Genomic DNA, 24056 nt, shown 5'->3' with positions numbered 1-24056 from the left:
TTTAGCTCCTTGAAATGAAGAATGGGTGAACTTTATCACAAGAGTTTCCAGATACCGTGGTTTTGATGTGTGGTTTCAATTAGACTTTGATGTATTTGGGAGGATTGGGGCTTAAAAAAGAGTTTGAACTGCTTTAGAAAAAATAACTCAACCCTAACTTTTATACTCTCACACAGGGGTCTCAAACTCACAGCCCATGGCCCACGAAACAGTTTCATATGTCCTGCCGCTTTATGGTGAAATCTGGCCGATCCAATTTACAAGTTGACCCTGCAAGCAGCATAATCACAGCATGAACCCAAGCAGGAAAAAAAAGAACATTTGGCACGCTGTGAATGCCCTATAAACGTTGTTAAAGCAAAATGTCTCTTTCAAAGGCCAAAAGAAAGGTTGATGTCAGGCGCTGAGTGTTTCAGGAGAAGTGGGAGAATAATTATCTCTGTGGAGTTTCAGGGGAATCACACCTGTCTCATATGCAAAGAAAAAGTGCAAAGTACCAGGAAGATGAGCGGACACGATGAGCTGCAAGGCTAAAGAAAGAGCTGTCAACACAACAAAATGTTCAAGAAAGGTCCAGACTTAGTAATGTCAGTTTTGAAGGTTTGAACTGCCGCCTCCCACTGAGAAAATGCTGCTCCAGCTGTCTGAAAAGAGGCGCTCTCAGGTGTCTGGCAGCAGACATTTGGCAAGAAAAGCCAAATATGACTGTACCCCTTTGAGAATCCAGAGGGTTAAATCCAGATTTAATCCTGCGCTCACTCATATCAACACGCTTGCACAGATAGTCCATGGCATCATGCAGTCTTATATTCACTTAAAAGTGTTGAGTCAAAGTAAGTCATTTCTAGAACAGTCTGCCAGAGTGACACGTGATTTAGACCAGGTTTTAAATAGAAACATGGTCAGCGTAGCCTCTTCACTGACTGGTATCCTGAAAAGCTAATCTCCTGGTGAAACCTAGTTCAAAGACCCTCTAGTCAAAAACATCAGACAACAACAATTCAGTCCATTTCCTTTAAGACAAGATTTTGTTTTTCCCCTTCAAAGTCTTTCTTGGAGCAGTAGCTCAGCTTTTCTATTATTGTGATTCTTACAAAGCGTAACCTTCGAGGAAACTGAGCATTTCTCAGAAATTCAATCAGGATGAAGACAAAGACCTCGGTGGCAAAGTCCGTGTTGAACAGGATGGAGAAATCTGTGTAGATCACAACCTTCACCTATTTTTCTATCCAAGACACACTGAGGGGCAAAGAAAATAGTGGCAGGTCCTCTGGCTACCAGAGACGTTTCTAAACCAAGGATCTGAGCCTTTATGGATTTTATTTCAAATCTGTGTTGGATTCAATCGACCACCTGTGTACTGTCCTTGAGCAGATTTTACTTGGACAGCAGCACTTGTAAACTGTCAAAATAAAAACCAAGAGTAATTGTCGATTGTAGGGGTGTAACGGTACACAAAAATCACGGCTCGGTACGTACCTTGGTTTTAGGGTCACAGTTTGGTACATTTTCGGTACAGTATGGAACAACGCAAAACCATTTGCTTGTTTAGCATGTTTATTAAACCAATAACTTGCCATTATACAGCGAGGGGGGAGGCTCTTCAAGCTCAGGTTGGTCGTTAGCAGCAGCCATGACGCACAATTCAGACACAAGCTCCTGTTGCTACGGAAGCTCTTTGATATTCATTTTGATTGGCTCACCGTGAGACGTCACGTCCACATGATATGCACATGATCGCAAAGCATGAATCACAGACCACTTTCTTCATGAATATTAAAACGCCTTCCCTGCTCAGCCAATCATAGACGAGTACTCACGTGAATATTGAAGAGCCATGTGCAGCGGCTAACTTAAACTTACTGTACTCGTTCTAATACAGCGCTGTATCGAACCGAATGGCCTTATGGAGCGGTTCGGCACGGATACATGTACCATTACACCCCTAGTTGATTGGTGTTTTTCTCAGGAGGCGTGATAAGTTTTGGACACTGCATTATAGAGCCCTGTGCTGTTCCCCCTGCTAGAGTCCAAACAGCATTGGTGAGTTGGAGACCCCTACTATAAAATACCTGCTCCTTTACACTACATAATCTGTTTTCTGATTAACTGGTTAAAAAACACTTTCCTGGTCAGTCATAAGCAAAATGTGGTGTTCGTGCATTATAAATACAGCGATCTCACTTTGTACCATTAAGGATAATGTACTTCTATTCCAGCTGGAAAAAGAGGCTCCAGCATGAAGTTATCCATTCTTTGTCTTGAATTCAGCAATGATTGGCTAAGAGAGGCAACATCTGGCGGAAACTGAGCAAAAAGAGTAAATACAGTTGTGTAAGTGGTCCTGTGTAAGCAGCATGGTGATGCGTAAAGGCGTATACACAGTGATGAACCCAGTGAGCCTGGACTGATCAGGGAAGTTGTGCTTGATACTGCTACTACTACTACTAATCTTATGATGCCCTGAACTTATGACAATCACCAGTAGAAGGTGTTCAAGATGGGGAAGTGTTTTCTAACTTTCTATGTGTGCATTGCATTTACAATAGAGGTGTCCCAGTCCGTTATTGATATTGGATATCGGTCCGATATCAGCAAAATAACGAGTATCGGTATCGTATTCGAATGCATCTAAAATCTAAAATATAAGCAATTTCTGTTACCCATTGGTTAATAATAAATGGGTCAGTTTTTCCTCATACCTATTGTTGCTGACTTCTGTTCTTATTTTCAATAATATCACTTAATCAAGCCTTTTCTAACATGAAAGACATACTACAAAATAAGTAATAAAAGTATGCATGTTTAATGCTGATATTGTATCGGATTAATATCGGTATCGGCCAATACTCAGTGCTGCAGTATCGGTATCTATCAGAAAATGAAAATGTAATATCGGGACGTCGCTAATTTACAAATAAGTAAATCTCTCCCCCTTCTCACTATGATGCTAGCACAGGACCCACCGCTGTGTGTGACTGATCAAGGGACTGTCTTTGACCACTTAATCAGAGGGCTAGTGACGATTGTGTGATGTAGAGGAGATAGGTGTTTCATAACAGGTTGTAAATTAAACTTAAGACGTTATAACGGGATCCTGTTATGATGTGATGAGGTCCACGTTTTATCATGATAAATTTTCCTGGCATGGCATCAGTATGCTTGCATATGTGCAGAATGTACGATAAGAAGAGTATCCAACTTGAATGTGTTTCCAAATATTAGGATTTTTAGAGAAGATTGAGCACCTGCTTTGATATGAAAAGTGTGAAAACACACAGAGCTTGTTATTTTAGGAAACTATGATTGAGTTTGGCAGAGCTCAGTGACTGAGGTCCTATCCACGAGGAAACACTGAGTGCACTTAGCACGTGTCATGGCAACCTGAGTGCACCCAGCTACTGCCCTCTTTTTAATGAACCATTAAAAGTGATAAATGGCCGGAAACATTACAGCCACTTAGTGGCTTGTAGAAATTGTGTTCTTACTTTTCAGAGAAAAGTCTGAAATAAATTGCTTGACTTGTTTTCCCCTTCAAGTATTTATACTTCCATGAGCTGGTTTGTGAGGGCGACCAAATAGATGATAGTTTTTGTTATTTAAAAAGTTATTCACCAAAACCTACATCCTGAAGGGGTTACACTGCAGTACAGCTGTAAGATATCAGATATGCTTTCAAGGATGCGCTGTTAAACCTGGGTAAGTTAAGTCGACTAAAAGAAACCCAGTAAAGCGGTTACCTTAAAAAGTAGGAAATTAAATACAAAAACTTGTGCTAACTTAACTCAAAATACTAAGTTCAGATAACAAAACGATAATGAGTGTTTGAAAAATCTTTAGAAGAGAGAAACAGTAAGTAGCTTAAATCATCAGTAACCACTATAAACCGTTGTGAGATGCAGTAAACGTGAAATAATGCACAACTGGGGGAAACAGAAGAAAACTCTTCAACTTGATCTCTGTAACTCACCATGTAACAATTACATTTACTGCATCTCACAGAGAGGGACGTACTCCTCTCGTCTCGACAGCTCAGTTTCCTGATGCGGCTGCCTGTCTGTCAAAGCATGATGCAGCGTGCAGGAAAGGGACAGCCTTCGTCTGTGGATCTGTTTCTGACTGTGCTAATTAATCCCCAAAGCAGCTGACAAAAACAGTGAGGAGGACTGCTTGCACATTTTTCAAGATAAGGAAAATGCAACACATTCAGGATGTTCTCTTGTCAAATTGTGACTGTTCCAACAGTTCTTCTCTGTTAGCTTAGCATGAGATTCAGACTGCTCTGCAGAAACATCTCTCTCAAATACTGTATGATCCAAGTGCATTAATGCAAGAATCTAAGCGCATTAAGGCAACTGCACTTGCTTTGACAAACAAGCATAAACATTAAATTACTTAAAATGCACAAAGTTTGTATTAATGCAGAGCTCAGCAGGTTCACGTTGAGTTCAAGTTCATCCTTCAAATCCCTGCGAACATCAGTGTAGGCGCCGTCAAGCTATTTTTAAAACTCTGTACTTCTCAGTGACTCTGAAGTTCTGTTGAATAATAAGAGATGTTAAACAGAAAACTGTTATCATTAATTATGAAAAAGTTAGAACGGTTTCACTTTTTCTTATTTGGTCCATTTATTTCTTTTTTTGGTCCAGTTGTAGCATCTGTTGCTCAGTGACTGAATCAATGTCTTTCTAGCATTACTCTGTGTTTACAAAACATATTTTCCAGTTTGAGTCACAAACTATAAGCGTGGTATAACTTACACAGCCCACAAGACATTTCAGTAGTTTTAATAAAGTTGGTGAAAGTCTGATACCAGAGTATTTATGACTCTTGCAAAAAAGAACTTACTTATTGACCTATTCAAACACCTTCAAATGTTATGGTTTAGGTCTTCTAGCAGTTTTTAAATTTTCCTTAATGCAGAAAATTTGATTGTACTTCTTGCTTTTAGTTCAGAGTAACTTACAAACATCTAACCTGCAGCCCCTACAATCCAAAAATCTCTATTCGATGAAAGGAAAAAAAATATGATGTGCTATGAGGCTAATTATCTATCTGTGATTGTCACCACAGATAACTTTTGGCAACGATTTCATCAGAATATTTCACATTTGCTTTGAAAACCAAGATAGGGTCAGACAAAAAAAAATAACAGGCATTTAAAAAAGGTTCAGCCTAGTGGTAACTGCTAATACAATCCACTGGAAGTGAAGTAGATTCACTCATTTGTAATTTCTTCTCTCACAGTCACATGCTGAAATATCTGACATATCCTGTAGTCAAATGAAGTGACTGTTAACTCTATCTTCTCCTATAATTTCAGGACGCTGTATTAACCACACCTTTCTGCAGCAATGCTCAAAAGTTAAGGTGAAAAAAGAGCAAGTACAGGTCAGTGGGTCTAAAGGCTGTGTTATGGTTTCCGCACGAATGTGACCAGGGGCGTAGCTACAATTAGGCAAACACAGGCAGTTGCCTGGGGCCCCGAGATTCCCAGGGGCCCCCACAGCGTCTCTTAAAAACTGATTTATGAAGTTCTCTTCAATTGAAAGCATTTCTTTTTTCTAAATCTTACTTCACATGCTTCTAAATACAAAAAAAGGCTTAATCTTTAATGATCGTTTTGGGTACTCCCCCTCCATTCTTATTCAATGGGCTATTCCATGTTACAACACATCTGGAAATTTGATTCAGGAAGAAAGTGGTAAAAAAAAAAATATTTTCCCCCATTTTTTTCTTATTTTCAACCAAGTCGGGAATAAAAACAATGTTGCTCTGAGATCTGAGATAAACATTTAAGACTTTTAGGATCTTAAGAACTTTATTTAGCCCAGGAAACAGGATAATTTTCTCAAAATCAAACTTTTTGAGTTGGTGATAAACATTTTTGTGCAAAATCTCTTTTTTGGATACATAACTCACTGGACAGGGGGTCAAATAAAAATACATTCACTTTAAAATAATAGTACCAAAAAGTATGGTAACTGTAAATATCACCTCTTTCAGTAGATTTTTTTCCAGTTTTATGTTGTGCTTGATATTAACATATTTTTCTTTACTTAATTATTTTTTTCAATATTTACCTATTGTAATGTTTTCACTTCATACTTTCTTGTTTGTTACTGTTACTCTGTAAATTCCCCACTGTGGGACAAATAAGCTGTCAATTGACCATAAAAGATTTGAAATCCAGGACAAAGTGGACTAAATTATGTATTCACTTTTTTCTAAATCAAACTAAAGTACAGAACTTGAGGAAATGCATTTAGTTGCGTTAAGTTACCATGTACAAGATTAGCAGTGGAAGTGTTTCTGAACATATACAGTGATCTCCACTACAGAGTCATGTCTGTTTTCAAGTGTTGCCCGATGGCCTGAAGATCACGGGTATTCAATAAAGCAGGGGTCTCTAATCTTTTTTAGCATGAGAGCTACTTTCAAACTCTCAAACAAGTTACATAGAAAGCATCTTATTATAGGTTTACCTTCAATATGATGTTTGACACTGCATGCTGTCAACCATGGAGGTCTTATTTGTCTCTTTCTTTCTTTCTTTCTTTCTTTCTTTCTTTCTTTCTTTCTTTCTTTCTTTCTTTTATGGACCTGTTTTACTCACTGTTTATCTCCAGACAGCTACTGAGTCCTTCATACTTAAAGTCCTTACACTTTTTCTGCTTCTTCTTGTGAATGTATTCTACAGCAGTTTTACACAGGCTGGTAAACTTCTCCACTTGTGAGAGACTACCAGCCTTGCCAAGCTGCTCTTTTTTTACCCAGTCACCTTGCTGACCTGTGGGAAATCAAACCAAATCATTGCAAAATCTTCCTCGAGCTGTTGCTTATTGGAAATACTTGTTCAGTCCTTCGTTACGCCCATCCCAACTTTTTTGAGAGGTGTTGCAGCCATCAAATTGGGAATGGGCTAATCTTTTTTCACTAGAAATAGTAAAGGTATCACATTCACTTATTCATTCATTTTCTTAACCGCTTATCCTGTTCAGGGTTGTGGGTGGCTGGAGCCTATCCTAGCTGTCATTTGGTGAGAGGTGGGGTACACCCTGGACTGGTCACCAGTCAATCACAGGGCTGACACAGAAACAGACTACCATTCACTCACACACTCACACCTATGAACAATTTAGAGTGATCAATTAACCTGGTTAGCATGTTTTTGGACTGTGGGAGGAAGCTGGAGGACCTGGAGGGAACCCACCCATGCACAGGGAGAACATGCAAACTCCACACAGAAAGGCCCACGGGCCAAGCTGGGGGTGACCTTCTTGCCGTGAGGCTGCATAGCTAACTGCTGCGCCACCGTGCAGCCCCAGGTATCACTTTACAAATCTAATGTTATCTTTTATTATGAATAAAATTAACATGCATGTAAGTGATTTTGTTCAAGATTGATTGATATTTTACACAACGTCCCAGAAGACATGCTACAGCCTAGGCAGCATGTGTTTTTCTGCCATCTCAGAGATGAGGACTTTTGGCTGCTCCACACACCGATCATCAGACCTACTTCTTCAGGTGACGGAGCTTTCCAATGACTGCTGAGTTAAAGACGGCGCCCCACTTTCTGCTGCCTGCCTCACTCTCAAATGGCTCAGAAGTTGTTGGTTTGTGATATGCTAGCTTAAGAGATGCAGAGTTTGCAACTATCCATTTTTTTATGTTAATGACTAATCGAATATTTGAACATCATTGCTCATCCCTAATTAACTGAGAGGCAGCTGTGACCATAACCATCAGCTCAGATGCTCAGAGTGGCAGCAGCACATAATGTAGCTCTAATGCTGTCTCCGTAAAAGCCACTAAAGCTGTGGCTTTGGCCCTCAACCAGCCACATGGCCCTACGGCAAGGAGTGTGCTCTCAGTCTGAGGATCAGCGAGAGAGATGGCGTCTGCACAACAAGACAGCTGAGAGGCCAGGGGCTTCACAACTGGAAGCATGCAGGCCTGACGCCACACTGTTGGCTTTGTGGTGTTTGTGCTCAGTGAAGCGCTTCATGATGATAAGGGGTCGAGTGCATTAAAAACAGCACGCTTGATCAGTAATTCTGACAGGGTGGCTACAATGGTACAGCAGGTGTTTCCTCGGAGCAAAGCTCTGTTCCCTGCCAGGACGGACAACCTGTTTATATCTGTGCTCTGTGGTTTTATTTGTGTTATTTCTGAGCACTCCAGCAAAGCCATCCTGTATCCTGTCACAGAGGTGAACAAAGCCATATTGACCGTTGAAGATTGAAACAATATTTGTTCAGGAATGAGAAACAGCAAGCGGCCTGATCTCGTCTATCATACATGACAGGCAATCAGCGTTTGTTTTTATTACCCTGCATATGATGTCAGGATATCGCTTTGATTTGTTTCTGTCTATCACCTGCTGGCATTTATTGCACTCTGGTTGTGCCAAGAGCCCTAACAGAGTAAGTGTCAATTCAGGCTAGAGTGTTATAATGCCCTGGTCATAGAATTTTGATGTTGCATTATAAAATTTTGTTGTAGATGTTAGTTTATGTTTGCTCTGCAAGGCAGTGCAAAGTACCAAGAGTTGTTTAATGCAAATTATTATGTGACTGAAAACGCATCATATACCAACAGATAATGAACAAGATAATAAAAATTTAAAAGTCAAAACAAGCCCTACTATGAGCCATTTTTGGGTGGATCCTGGAACAGATAAGATTGTGGAGAGAATTTGACTAAACATTAACTTTTTGATCTGTTTCATTAATAAACTTTAAATTAAGAATTACGGCTCTCATTTAATGTCATTTTGAATCAAATTCATTTAATGCTCATTAATAAATGTGTTTTTAAGAGACTTCAAAATGCCTCTCTGTTGACCTTTGCCCTACAAAGCTTTTTAACAAACATACATATCTACTCTGTGTGTTACAGTACATTAGTAGAATGATGGTGGGAGGCTGATCTGTAGAGGTCGGTGGAGCTAATGAGAGAATATGGGCCAGATACAGGCAGAACTCTTTGAGATGCAGGGTCTAATAAGCACTAAAATGGGGGAAAATAAGGGGGAGGGGAGAGGTTGGGCAGGTCCTTTGATATCGTCTAATCATGTCTGATTTTTGGCTTATGCCTATGTAACATGTTAAATGCATATCTTGTTATTCACAGTATAATTAACTTGAAGGCTTTATATTAATGTTCAATCTGTTCTTCCCATATCTTTTTTTACCTTGTGAAGATCCTTAAAGTGATACTCCAGGATGGAACAAGTTGGGTCCTATCACAAGGTTTAGGGCAGAAATTACCCCTACAGCAATGTTTTTGTGCAGCAGAAGCCCAGAGCGCTCGCACCAAACACCCCCTCCCTGCTCCTCTGTTGGTTTCCTCTGCACTCAGACGGGGCCATATTTTACTTGACCAAAAACACAAATAAACGGACTCCCACCCAAAAATCTGATATCGGTCAGCATTCATGCTTTATTCAGAGAATTTTCAGCGTGTTACTTTCACACAAAAACACCGCTAAATACGGCTCTAGTTCTCATCATGTCGTAAAATGGCGCTACCTCCGCTGCAGAGCCACAGCTGGCTACGAGGTGCTCGCTGCTTAGTGTATCAGTCCGCGCGCGCGGCGTGCCAGATATAAACAAATACAGGTAGTCTGCCAGGACGAAGAGACACGATGAGAACTAGAGCCTTATTTAGCGGTGTTTGTGTGTGAAAGGAACGCGCTGAAAATTCTCTAAATAAAGCGTGAATGCAGACAGATACCAGATTTTTTCGGTGGGAGTCCGTTGGTCAAGTAAAATATGGCCCTGTCTGAGTGCAGAAGAAACTGGAAGACGAGCGGGGAGGGGGAGTTTGGTGCGTGCACCCTGGGCTTCTGCTGCACAAAAACACTGCTGTAAGGGTCATTTCTGCCCTAAACCTTGTGATAGGACCCAACTTGTTCCATCCCGGAGTATCACTTTAAAGGGGCTGTGAGGAGTTTCTAAGTAATCTTCCAAAAGTCCCACTTTTGCATATCAGCCCGATCGTAATCCACTCTTTAAAATTACACTATCAGCGCTAATAGAACAGGTGACAGGCTATTTCAAACTGTTACATCTTAGCTCCCCGATCGGATCGAACAGGATTGGACTGATTTACTGCACAACTAAGTCTCAATGACAACACCACGTCGGCTGACGAAGTTTAGTAGTGACAAGAAACGTCTGGGTTTTTCTCTGCTGAAAATGATTTCTGTGATTAATTTTGTAGTGGTATAAGACACTGGAGCCTAACTGTCAGACAGAAAAAGGACAAAAGAGCATGAGGAAGTTAATTGGGAAAGTAATAAAGCCCGAGCTAAAAGCCAACACAGTGGCTAAGCTGATTGTGCTAATATCAAGGGGCAACATCCAGTTAGCCTATGCAGAAGTGCTAAAAGTCGCTGTTCATTGAGAATTAGCTTGAGGCTGGCTGCAGAAAGACCGTAAGTCACGTACACACCCAGCCATAAAAACTGACTTTGACAGCATTAAAAAACATATTTATAGCCTGGTTCAAAAAACAACTTGGGTCTAAAGGGCTGATTTCACTATCAACACACACCGTACAGTGAGTGATTTTTTTTTTCTAACTCAGGGGTTTAGAAGTAGTTAGAGTCATTTGATTGTCCAATCAGAGACACAGCTAAGGTCACGTGATTGACGAGTGCCCTGTAAGTTTTCAAAAGGAAACTCGCAACCGGTGTCATATGAAATGTGGCTGTATCTGCGGATTGTCTTCATTTCAAGTGTCAGGAACGGAGGGGTAATGTGGCTACGTCCATGTTTTATACAGTCTATGGCTAATGTTGATTCCAACCCACATGCAGCAGTTATTTTGCAGTGGTCTGTTCAAACCTGAGAGTCTATCAATAAAATGAAGAGTGTTGATGACTTCACTAAGATAACATGTTAGATATGTCTCAGAGCATCTGGCTGTGAGTAGCGCTAAATATAGCCGACTACTAACTAAACTACGGCACAATCTGGCAAAGTCTGCTTGTTGACACGTTTCAAGCAACAGTGCTATGTAAATACATAATAGATACCCTACCTCATCACGTATCCGGTACAATGTTATCTTGAACAAAGAAAAGTTGCGTTAAAAAGAAGATCTGATCTCCATTCATTTCCAAAACAAACACATGCTTTGTCGAGAGTCACATCTTAACAACAATGTGCGGGTCAAAAGGTGTTTCTGCAGCCCAATTTTAACAGATCCTCCTCACAGCATCTTCAAGTCATTAAAGTATCAGCTTTATAGTTTAACTTTTAATTTTTCATTAAAAAAATGTTATGCCTCATTCAGTCATGGTTGATAGTAGATACCACAGACTGTAAAAAAAAATGGACGTCATCTCGCTTGGCTTTGGGTGAGAATGCCACAAAAACTGCTCCCCCTGGTGGCTGGCTGCAGTATAGGTCAAAAACTCTGTCTTCCCAGTCATTCCAGATGGACTGTGGCTAAATTCTAAAAAACAAATACTCCTCATAGAAATGTTTCTCACATCTGTATTCTGTTGTGGTATGAAGATATTATTTGGCTGCCTTGTATTCAAGTCCTCTTTTTTCTGAAAAAAAAAAAATGTTTTTCATTAGTTTTAAGAGGTTAAAATTAAGGTTTTTCGTGGTGTTTAGAAATGACTGACAGGAGCTGTTTTTGTTAATTTTTTTCGGGAACACCAAGATATTGGGAAGGGAAGCCAAGAAGAGATTAGACTCTTCCTTGAATTTGTCTCCCAGCTCCACACAGACTCTGTGCTGTGCAGACTCTGGCTGCCAATGGTTGCGCCTGTGACTGTGGGTGTTATGGCTTCAAAACTGTACAATGGTAAAAGATAGAGCCATGCTGTTCACTCTATAAACAGTCTATGGTTGATACAGGGTAAGCAACAGATTGTTTCTGGTTTTTATTTAATATTTATTGCTATTTTCAAAGAGTCCCACATAGTATCTTGTTAAAGGGTTGTTTGGCTTTAAATTTGTTACAGAGGTCTAACAATACAAAAGTTAATTGTTTAAGGTCTTTGGGATATTCCTAACTGTGCTGTTTACACTGTGCTCTAATAACAGACCTCTGGGGGACCATTGATGTCATATTCCTTTGGGTGGTTGTTAGACGACTGAAGGCGCACACTGACCTGAGGATACCCTTGTGCTCAAAGGCCTTTTCCATTTTATTGGTACCTCTCTCAGGAGCATGTCCTTGTGAGCACTGCCTGTTGCTTCATTTCCTCATAGTATGTGAAAAGAGAGGGTGTGTGCTGTTATGCACTGCTTAGAGCTGAGATGCTTTATACATATCAGCAGGAGTAGCAGGAACTTCTAAACATTTTGACTTTAAGTGCCTTAAAGATGTTTTTTTTTTTTGGTAGTAGTTGTTTATTCCCGTATGTGCCATGTTACTAGAGAAAATACAGATCTTTACAACCACTCACATCAGGACAATAAATAACCTCATCACTTATTAATGCAACTACTGCAGCGGTGCTTCCAAAGGCACATTAGGAATATAATGTGAGTACAACAGCAAAAAAAACACAAATGAGAAAATACAAAGAACATATACTAAAATCCTAGTCATCGAGATGTTTGATGAAATAACACACCGATCAATTCAGAGCAGTGTGTACAGGCGGTCAGCTATTAAAAGCAAAGTTAAGAGTATAACACCTGTTTTTCAGCTCCAGCTCTGAACTGCATTGATTTTTTAAGGTGTTTAGCAACTGTGTGTAGGCATTCACAAGGGGTTATATAAAGCACACCATTTCTATACCCTGATGAATACTACTGACTGTTTTTGTCTGTAGTCATGGCCGTGATGCAACTGTATCGATTCCATATCTACTAACTAAATCTGACTCAATTACATTAGCATTAAATATGAATACTTGAATGAATGTCCTTTATTGTTGTTTTTAGTTTTTTTTATGTTTTTAAAATAAATGTTTGCATCTTGTATTTAGGTAGTCTATCTTCACATCCAAACAATAATAATAATAATAATAATTATAATAATAATAATGATAATATTAATAATAAAAATTTGTCAAGTTCGCCCTGTTTTTCTGTCATCCATATTCCTGTTAAGGAGAGTACAGCTAGGTATGTGCAGAAGGTGTTTCAAGAGACTTGAGCAAAAACTAGGCTATCTGAGTGCTGAAGCATAATTCTACTCTAGTGAATTTCCCACGCTCACCTGATATATTTTAATCATGCACTGGGGACAGGGAAAACCTTGAGTTTGTAGAATCTGGTCCTTACAGATACCTGCATCTGCAATGCTAATCTCACCTGCAAACTGCTCAACAGACTATCCCTGTCTCTTAAGTAAAAATAAAATCTGTCTCCAATAACAACCATGGCTAACTGCATGACTTGTTCATGTGTTGTGTAGTTTTATCTAAAGAAACCCTTCCTGTCTTATTACTTTGGAAAGACTGTTCAGAATACAGGCCCAGAGAGTCCACAATAAGTCCACTACACTGTACAACACTGTTCTGTTCAGTGTTCAGAATCATTTTAATAATAATAAGTAGAGGTTGTGTTTTTCTTGGAAAGTTGAATCTACTTTGTGACACCCTCTGTCTGCCACACCATTTACACTAAATAACTCTTCTTTAGAGAAATGGAGCTTACTTCAAAGATGATAAACAAATGAAGCTTTTGTGATGGTGTGATGTCATCCATCTATTTTAAGTTTGGCATTTGACTACCTCTGTTTTATTTTTCTGGAGCCAGAAGTTTCAATACAGAGGGTTAGGGTTAGAGGAGGGGTTAGTGATGATAGGAGGAACAGGTTGATCAGAGTGATCTAAGCTAACTGCCAACTCCTCAGCATTGGAAGTAGCTATAGGCCCGCCCAAAAAAGGGGGGGGGGGGGGGGGGGGGTGCCTACCTGTTAGCTGAGCCGTCCTAGTGCCTGTAGTGTACAGCTGGCCATGCATGAAAGGGGAAAACAGTGCTTTTTTTTAACTTTTCTCCCGTGATCTTGGAGCCGTTGACCACCAAAAAAGACAATAGATGTGTCGCTAGTCGCTTTTCTCTAATTTTGTCTCTGGGGAGTCCAGAAAGTCGCTAAAAATAGCAACAAAATTGCTAAGTTGGCAACACTGTGTACACATCGGCATATTACTAGTGCATCAGTACCAATAGATATCAGCTTCTATGGCTATCGACTAAGCAAAATATTTATTTACTTATTGTAGTTGCTGCAAAATTAAATATCTTACTCAAGTCCAACTTGAATCCAGATTTGTAGGACTGGTGACTCGACTCAGACTTGTGCACAAATGACTCAGACTTGGACTCGGACTTGAGCTCTGGCTGCATTAGGACTCAAAGGAAGGTTCAGGCATGTTAATCAATGAATGCTTTGCTCATTTTCAATTATCGTTTTTTCCGGCTGCGGTTGGCTCCTGTGTTAACCTGCATGTGCCGTCTTGCTCAGCAACAGTGTGTGTGTCAAGATGTCAAAGGAGGCGCCACAGGTTGTGCGTTTTGCTTTTAAACACTCAAGGCAGGGCAACATGTGCACTATGTAAAACAAAAAAAACAACAACAGAAAAGTTAAAGAGAAGATGGAGACATTTTTTTTTATCTCAAATAGAAAAACAAAAAGATGGACACAGGAGTGATCTACTGCTCGTAGGACAGCGAGTGTTGCCACTGACTCTCCGTCCGCTACACAGACTGTAGCATCTCTGCATATGTGTGTTTGTGTGTATGTGTGTTTGTGTACACATCAGGGGGGAACTTTGTCTAGAAACAGAGAGCAGAGGCAAATCGTGAACACGCCACCATGCAGAGACAGAGTCATGTAAATAAGACAACATAAACAAGGACTCCACGATGATTGGTAAAGGTTTGATCTATTTTAACGTCACAAACCCTCATCCTTACACCGATAAGTTCAGTATCATTACATGAAGAATATTCTAGTAAGTTGGATGAAGAGTGACTTAATTAAACATTCACTGTATGCATTAGACGTACAGTCTAATCCAGATCAACAGACTCTGATGTTAATTCGGTGAAGGTGTTTTCCACACATCAAAATTGTCCAACACAGTCAGCCCAGATTTACACAGCAGCATTCCTTAGCCTGAACTCGATGTAAGCTAAATTCATCAGAATATTTTATGAAATAAAATTTAGATCCTACAAGTTCCACTAAGTGAGTTTCCTGCATCCTGCTCTGGGGACTTTTCTGGGACTTGTGAGAAGGTACTGGGGACTCAACCTGGACTCAAACTCAGGTGAAGGGTATTCAACTAAAGTAATGAAGACTCATGGTCCCAACTTAACTACCAACCAATTTTTGATTGTCAGCGATTCTCAATTGTTGTTTTTTACTGTTTTTGACAGTAGCCCAAAATTATAACACTATTAAAAACACAGTCAGTTACTGAATCACTTCTCTGATTAAAGAACAACTCAAAGCACTTCCTGTGAAGTAAATCGTTACTTCTGAATTATTATTTTTTAACTTGAAACAAACGTCCACATCTCTAGTTTTTTTTTTTTTTTTCCTGTAGAGCCAAAATGCAGCTTTGGAACAGAGTGTGTTCACAGCTGTGTAATGCTTTACACCTTAATAACACCTAAACTTAAATGGCAAAACTTATCTTTACTTTACTGGCTTATAGACTAAAGAACGCAGAAATTAATTAGGGGAAGAAGAGCACATGTCTTTCTATAAAAGCCCTCACAGGTTTAGGGCTGCGTAGGGAATATAGTTCTTCCATTGCACTAACTGAAAACGCTGAGTATCAAAACATGCCTCTTCTTTTGGTGTCAAGTTTTGGTAGTTAAAGGGTTGATCACATGATCCAGATCGTATAATGCCCCCAGGGAGTGGCTGTTATCTTACAAGTGGTTGGGGCATGCAGGCTGTTGCCAACTTAGCAGCTTGGTCAATTAATTAGCGAATTTTCAGACCCGTCTACTATATTTTTTATTTATTTATTTTTTCTTGTGAAAATAGCAACTACCAACAAATCTTGCTACTCTTCTGGAGTTTGGAGACTGACGTGAAAGCGTGTGTTGATATCATGCATGGGCTGCTTCCCAACGAGCAAAGCTGAGCACCACCCTTATCCAAAACTCACAGACAAGTCCTCCTCACTAACGCAGCAGTTCCCTCCAGGGTGTGGTCACACTGGCCATCTGTACCGTGCACTTCCCAAGCACGCTTCAATACTAAAGTCCAGTTCGTTTGGCCGGCCTGACCGCATGTGTACCGTGCTCAGGCAGAATTCACCTGTCCGTTTTGGAAGGCTTCAGAGAGGTGAGCCTTTAGTGTGGTACACTTCATACACAATCCACGACGTTTGCTTCAGACTAAGACGCATGCATTCAAATGATCACTTTCAGTTGTCTCTTTTGATCATTTTTGGCGGTCCCCACTATAGATAAACAAGGAGGACTATTTTGACGTTGAAAATGAAAAAATAAGATGAAAAAAAATGTCATTTTCACATTTAAGGTGTACTTGGTACTGATCTTTCACTTGTTTGCAATGGTTCTTTTGCAAGGGCAATTATTTGTTGTTTATTTTTTATAAGAAACCTGCTTAGAGTGGAAAAATACTACAACTGAAAAATAAGACTCAAGATTTGAACAGTAATGTGTAATGTATCTTTTTTTCTAAATTGATATTATAAAATTGGTATCAAAAAAAGTATCGGTACTGGTATCGGTATCAAAAACTGTTGGTTGATACCCACCCTGGCACAGGTGAAATTGCTATCAGAGCAAAATCCAAAGCATTCAGTCAAAGGAAATGTCTGCAGAGCTCAGAGACAGGATTGTTGTCGAGCTCAGATCTGGGGAAGGCTACAAAAACATGTCTGCTGCACTAAAGGTTCCTGAGTGCACAGTGGCCTTCATAATTCCCACAACCAGGACTCTACCAAGACCTGGTCTTTGTCTTTCCGTCTAATTTCTCTGTATCAACCTAACCTGTTATATCTGACTTTTCAGCCTGATAATTAAGACTTAAAGAACTCAAATGTAATTTTACATATGTAGCACACTTGTTGCAGCAGCAGATGGTATATTGTCCCATTACAGTAAAGATAAATGTTCTGGAAATATTTTGCATAACCCATTAGAAAGATTTTGTGGTAAAGTCTGGATTTCTTTATTCTTATTCATTTATTTTTTTTATTCTTTATTATTTAATTTCTCCATGTTACAGTTATTTTAAAAATAATCATTATATGGTTTGTGCAATGGTTTAAAATTGATTATGGATGCCAAGACTGTGGTGGAAAAGAAAAATGTCTTCGTATGTGTCCAAATATGACACACCTGCCATTCACTCGGTAATAATTCACTCGGTAATACGACACGAACAAAGACAAACCTGGCCGGTTACTTCCAAATGAGGAAACAAGGTGGCGTGAGAAGAGGGAAGAAGCATGCAAGGAGAGACACAGCATGGGGAAGGGAAAGCAAACAATGGTGGCAGCGGTGGGGGGGGGCCCAGCAATCCCACCTTTCCCTCTTCCCTCCATTATCTCCTCTTCCTCATCCCTCCCCCCTCACCCTTAACGAGGGATAGTTTTCTCTTCCCCTCTCATCTCTCTCCTTTTCTCCGTTCCTCACCATCTCTAGGGACCAAACACACCCCTAACATGTTTCCATGGAAACGCCTCACACACTCTTCATCGCAGACGCACGCTCTCTCTCACTCTATCTTGCAGCGGTAACGCCTGTATCCTCTCTCTCCTCCATTAGCATCCCTCCTGCTTGAAGACAGCAGTGGCACTAGTTGTCAAAAAAAAAAAAAAAAAACGTGACATCCTTTTACCTGGATTCCTTTTCTACAGAAAAACTTACAACAAGCTGCATTTCCAATCTAGATTTGGTGACAAAGGGTGGAGAAACTGTAAGAGTTGGGTAGCTGGATGAATTATTTGACACAGGTATTCCACCAAAGTGTTGTTCCTGGATGCTCATTTTAATTTCTAGATACAGATTACAAATGCATTACGAGCTACTTCCCCTGAACCTTGCCCTCTGTTATGAAGATAAGAACAAGCTAATTAAATTTGCACATAATCACTGTTTTCATGCTGTACTCAATTACTGCCCATAGAAGTCAGACAAGAGGCATTGGCTGAGTCCCTTGGCTGGAGCATCTCATTTATAATTCAGTCCTATTTCTCATACTTAAGCTCAGGATAGAAGTGTGTAAAGTGAGGCTTTTTTGCAAGCACTCACCCGCATGAAAGGATATATCTACACTATATCTCACCCCCACATGCTTTTAGAGATCCTGGTCCACTCTTGGGGAGGGGGAATACTAAAAAGGACTGTGTTCCTCTGCTGCAGGGCCTTTTTGACTCACAGAAGAGCACCAGCCGCCAACTTCATGCTGAGCATGTGTCATACCCGCTGAGCATCTCAGGGAGGGTTTTTATCTACCTTGTGAAGTGTGTTGGTGTCATCATGCCATCCAATGCGGGTTACAGATGTTATCTCTTTGATGCACTTCACTCACTGGAGGATTTAAAACTACAGTCACAGTGAAAGGCGTCACGAAAAACACAGAACCACAGTATTGTGTCACTTTTTGTCCAATTTTCAGACCACCTAATTGATTCCTTTGTGCTTGGTGGAGGAAGTGAAAGTGTCGTCATCCACCCAAACTCACACAGTGAATGCAGTGCACCACATTTTCTTTTCTCTATACACTTACATCATATCCCAAACTGAGGCAGAGCTTATATATCCATTCATCACCATGAACGTCATGTGTTCATCACAGTACATACTTCCCAAATCCCTCCACCTTCTTCAGTGAAATATAGACTACGCCTATATTTTGCTGATGAAACCAGGTGTCAATATCATTTTCTTGCGAGTTAACATTCAGTTAGCTTAATAGTGACTCATGCAATAAAACATTTTTTTTTATAAATCGTAGCAACAGAAAGAAGCTGAAATGTGGAGTGCCCATGCTCCTCGATAAGCAACTGTGTGAGTGTCACGAGTCTTACCTTTTACCTGCTCCTCCACATGCCAAAATCCACCTTCACGTTTTTACATCACTGAGCAGCCCGCGGCTCACACTCACACTGACTATGAACGCAGTCTTTTCACGGAGTACTTCTCCTTACACTCTGTATCAAAATCCTCCTCCTCTTTAATTTAGTTTTCACTCCTCTGCTCTGCGGTGACCACGCAGCTCTTTCTTCTCCGGAGCGGCTCCAGATTTGACGACGAGGCTTCGGTACCGCGCGAGGTGACGACGGGTAGAGGGAGGCAGAGAGGAGGCTGCGAGGAGGAGGAGAGGAGGAGGAGAGGAGAGATAGAGACAGAGGTTCGTCAAGCCCGCTGATACAGACACTGTGAGAGGGAGAGGGGGCTGCCTTCACAGTAAAAGTCAGTTTTGTTTGTTGAGGTAACTAAAAATTGATCTGATGAAGGGCTCTGTCTCATATTATCTTGGCAGAACTTCCCACGCCAGCTCATTCCTCATCAAAAGATCAGACTGTCTTTAAAATCCGCTCTACCGAGAGAGCAGGGGTCTGACACCGTTACTTCCAAAAAAGCCTCAGCTCATTCTGCCTCAGCTCACCTGGATCAGAGTTTTTACAAAGCTACAAAATCTACGTCATCTTAAATTCTAATCATAGATAAAATCGAGTGATTAATTATCTATAGAAGAAGTTGTTGTTGTTTTTTTTAATTTATGAAACTGTACACGTGATGTCTTCTTTTTTTAAATTCAAATAAATTTGCAAACATTTTGTTAAATGTTGAAATTTGAAAAAAATAAAAATACAAAAACTTAAAACAGTTGAAAATTTAAAAAGTTGCAAAAACTTGAAACAAAAAATGTAAAAAATATAAATAAAAATAAAAAATAATTGGAATGTAAACCATTTGCATTTCAAAATAACTGAAATTTCAAAATTTGCAAAATTAAAAATATTTCCAAAAAATCAAAAATTTGCAAAAAAAAATAAAAATAAAAAATAAGTATTAGATTTGCAAACAATTTATATATTTGAAAGATTACCAGAATTTGATAAAACAAATTTTTCTTTGATGTTCTTGTTGTTGTTGCTACTGTCTTGCCACATATGAAGCATGTTTATTATGCCAGCACATTGGTAGTTCAGATCTGTTTTTTGTCTCTGTCATAAAAGAGTTCTTGGATTTATTTTATAGTAATGGTGTAGACAGGAGCTGGTCTGTCAAAAAGAAAAAAGGAGAGCAGAGGAAAGATAACATGAGCGTGATAGGGCACAAGCTAAAGGCTAAAACATTGGCTAAACTTGAGAGTCTATCAATAAAAAAGAGAGTGAGGTTACGATAGCTCTGCTTGATGAGGTTGGAGTTGGTAGACCATCACTGGTAGAACATAACCAGGATTCACCAACGTTACATGTTACAGACATGTCTCGCTGCACTGGGCTGTCAGTAGTGCTAAATATAGCCAGTGATTTAACTAACGTACAAACTGACAAAGTTTGCTTGTTATGACATGGCAAACCCTAGCGCTACGTAACTATTGATAAACACAATGCCCATATCCTGTTAAAATGTCCTGAACCAAGAAAAAAAGAGTCAAAAAGAAACCAGATCTCCATTCATTTGAGTCTTGTCCTCACAACAGAGGGTGCTGGTACTCACTGGAAATGGAGTCTTTATCCTGGAAATACACAAGCTTTTCCAGATTGTTCTCTCTATACCTTTAAGTTAAAACAAATAAATAATTATTAATTTTTTTTTTTTTTTAAAGGAAATAAATTGTCACCCATTCAGCCATTCAATGTTTCCACAGTGGGTTTTGTCTTAGACCTCATTAAAACCATGGAGCAGCCAGTGCAGTACGTTAAAATAAACAAGGAGCTGTGTGAGAGAGATAATGAGCAAAGAGATGAAAACAACAGACACAATGCAACCATAAAGCAACAAGGTATGGGTTTGGGTACCATGGGACTAGTTGAGAAAGAAGAAAAGGCCAAAAGGAGAGTTACAGAGAGGTTGCTTTTTTTTTCATCTGATGGGAAGACTAATAAAAAAAAAAAACATTTAATAAATGATGTGAATTTACCATGACTGAAAATGGCTCATTTTAAAAGAATTGATGACATTGAGACAGGCCATTGTAAAGACCTGACAATGAATGCAGAGTTTGAATGTAATATTTATACAACCAATACTGTTGCCATGGAAACAATATCATCTGCCAAATATGCATAAATAAATAAAAATTATTTGTTACAACAACAAAAACAATACTACTACTAATTCTACTACTACTACTACTACTATTAATAATAATGATAGTAATAATCTACACTTGTTGTAGGTCGACAGGTGTCATGTGGGATAAGAGACTGGGGGGAGGGGACGGGGGGGTTCCTCTTTGTTAGACAGTAAGATATCTTGCCTCACTCTGTTTGGATGTAATTTTGTGAAACAAGGAGGGAGACTTCTATTAAAGACACAGCAGGTAAGATGGGAACATTTAGCATAATGAAGCAGCCAGAGTCCATACAGAAACACTCCCTCACCCACCCCCCGGATAATGTGACAATGTCATCCGAGGACAAGAAGCTGCAGTTGCGCATGACAAGTATGATCCTTCATTGGTCAAGTTTTGACAATGAAAAGCATCTATCAATGCAAAACCTGTTGCACATAATAGCTTGTTTATTTTTCCTTTCCTCTGACCACTATACATAAGCATAGATATAAAGTCTCATTCTGAGTTAAGAGAAACAAAATGACCTGTTCACAGGTGATCACATGCTTACATCTATCATCCATATTATATTCCATTCCTACAAAAGTCACTTCAGATGAGTTTGGCCATCTACAAAAGATTGCACCTTTACATATCAGTCTGGTTCAAGAAAACACTCAACAAAAAAGCTATCCTATTTTTGCCAAACGTGTGCTGTGACACATAAATTCAGCATAGGGAAGATTGAGCGGGACAGGAAGTCATGACCAGAAACTACCTTAAAACACCCACTGACCTTCAAAACAAACTGTGGAAATCAGTTCATATTTAGTTTGACAATGACGATAGACACAATGAGTAGAGCCAGACCAGGAGTCAAGAGGTTTGAGGTTTTACAGCACAACATGAATGAAGAGAGACTTATCAATGGAGTGGGAAGCACAGGAACTCCTCGGTCTGTGACCCCAGCTGTCTGTCAGTCGTGTAGCTTGTCGTACTGAACACACAGCTGGTGTGAGTTGACAAACGCAGTCAACACGCAAGTGAACAGAGTCTGACTGCAGATGTATCTGGTGTAGGCTATTTGAGGTGTAATTGGTCATCCCCAACCATACACATTGCAGTGCATTGATAGTACTGGACTGCTTGGTTAGTTGGAGTTGAACAACATAAAAAAAATTGAGAGTGTAAATACAAAAACATAAATCTTCTTTTTTTCATCAAAAAATATTGAGGTTTGAAAGTCATGTTACTTTGAGCTATTGTCAATAAAAATGTGACGTGTTCTAAAAAATTTAAAAAATTGCCTCATTTCTCGACTGACCCTGTTGTAAACAAACATCTAGTCAATATCCTTTATCATATTAAGGCTTAGCAACACTTGTGGTTGTTACGGGCTTGGCTGGATTCAGAGAGCTGCTTTTGAAACCAAACATGTCTCTGTCTGGAAACACCTGTTTGTGTGGCTTCCAGTAACGACTAATGAGGTCCATTTCTTCTCAGGTCAGAGCCAGGTCAGAGGAGACGCACACTGACCAAACTTCCTGTTTGTTTTCTCGCAAAGCAATCAAATCATGTTATTAAAAGTATTCTTCATTCCCCCTACTTTGAGTCTGGATGTGCATAGGTTATATGCATGAGAATAAAATAAAGAAACAAATTCCATCTGGGTAACATAAACTGATGAGAAAAAGTGAATCCTCTAAATAGAATTTATGATTAATGGTCAAAATCACAGAACAAGTATGTTTATATTACTGCTTTCTGGCCTCATGTTGTGTTTTCAAATGGCAGACAGGATTCTTAACAGCAGCACTGAACCAGAGGTAACTGCTCTCTAATCTCTTTGATTTATTAAACTGAGAGGATTTTTATCTAGAACAACAATAAACTAAGATGAAGTATCAACAATCTTAACTTCTCCAAACATTCCCCTGATCATTTGGGGAACATTAGAATGAGACGTTTACAGATGGATCAGGAAAAAGGGGATTTGCTGCATTGCAAAACTGAAAGACAATAAAACTCAGGAAAGTAATGTTAGCCAGCGGAGTGGATTAATACCTTGGTGGGGATTTGACTCAGTAATATGTTTTTCTTTTTAAGTGGACCCTGGGGAAAATCTCAACTCCGGTTACAAGTAAAAACACTTTAACTGTTTCACCCAGAAAGAGGGCAAGAACAAAATATCACGTTGATCACGTAGTCAGATGTAAACACAGGAAGGAAGAAGACAAGATAACATCCATGATGAGAAATCATTCATGCGTGGAAGAGAAACCAACGTCAAAACTGTCTTTGTTGATATTATCAATCAGTACAGGGTGGGCCAGAAAGATTTACCCATCGTATATCTCTATTTTGTTTGCTTAGCTTTTGTCCTAGAAACTTAAAATTTGGGATAGTTTCTCTTAAAAGGCGTAGCTTTTGATGTACCTGAATTCATTTGTTAACTCCTAATGATTGTTGAGTATGGCATCGAAGGGTAAGCGCAACCAGATTGTGGCCTTGAAGGAGGCTGGACTGACAACAATGCAACTCATGAAAAAGGTGAATGTTTGTCGTATGGACTGTCATGAAATAATACAAGAAGACTGGCAATACCACCAGCAAGCCAATTCCTGGAAGAAAACGTTCAGTCCGGACCAAAAGCGATGTTGAGATGGTGAGGAAGAGAATCCAAAGGAATCCTCGCAGGAGCATGAGGGCAACAGCAAAGGAGGTGAACATCTCAAGAACTTCACTGAGAAGAATCGTCAAACAGGATCTCAGACTGAAAGCACTAAAAATGCAACACAGACAAATGGTTTCAGCCGCTTCTAAGAAAAAAGATAGATAGATAGATAGAT

The 24056-nt window shown here is 39.6% G+C and overlaps 1 protein-coding gene across 1 annotated transcript in view; it reads right to left on the bottom strand.

Annotated features, from left to right (window-relative positions):
• The window catches only part of lingo2b (leucine rich repeat and Ig domain containing 2b), a 40782-nt gene extending 21430 nt beyond the window's left edge, over nucleotides 1-19352 (bottom strand). The window contains exon 1 of the mRNA XM_074692584.1: nucleotides 19007-19352. The gene's annotated coding sequence lies outside the window, so the exon portion shown is untranslated. The remainder of the gene's footprint in view (nucleotides 1-19006) is intronic.
• Between the last annotated feature and the right edge of the window lie 4704 nt (nucleotides 19353-24056).

The sequence above is a fragment of the Halichoeres trimaculatus genome, unplaced genomic scaffold, assembly GCF_033239565.1.
Source record: "Halichoeres trimaculatus isolate MK-OKI-2021-1 unplaced genomic scaffold, fHalTri1.1 fHalTri1_scaffold_17, whole genome shotgun sequence".
NCBI lineage: Eukaryota > Metazoa > Chordata > Actinopteri > Labriformes > Labridae > Halichoeres > Halichoeres trimaculatus.
Note: the sequence above shows the minus strand (reverse complement) of the source record. Positions and strands in the feature narration are given on the sequence as shown.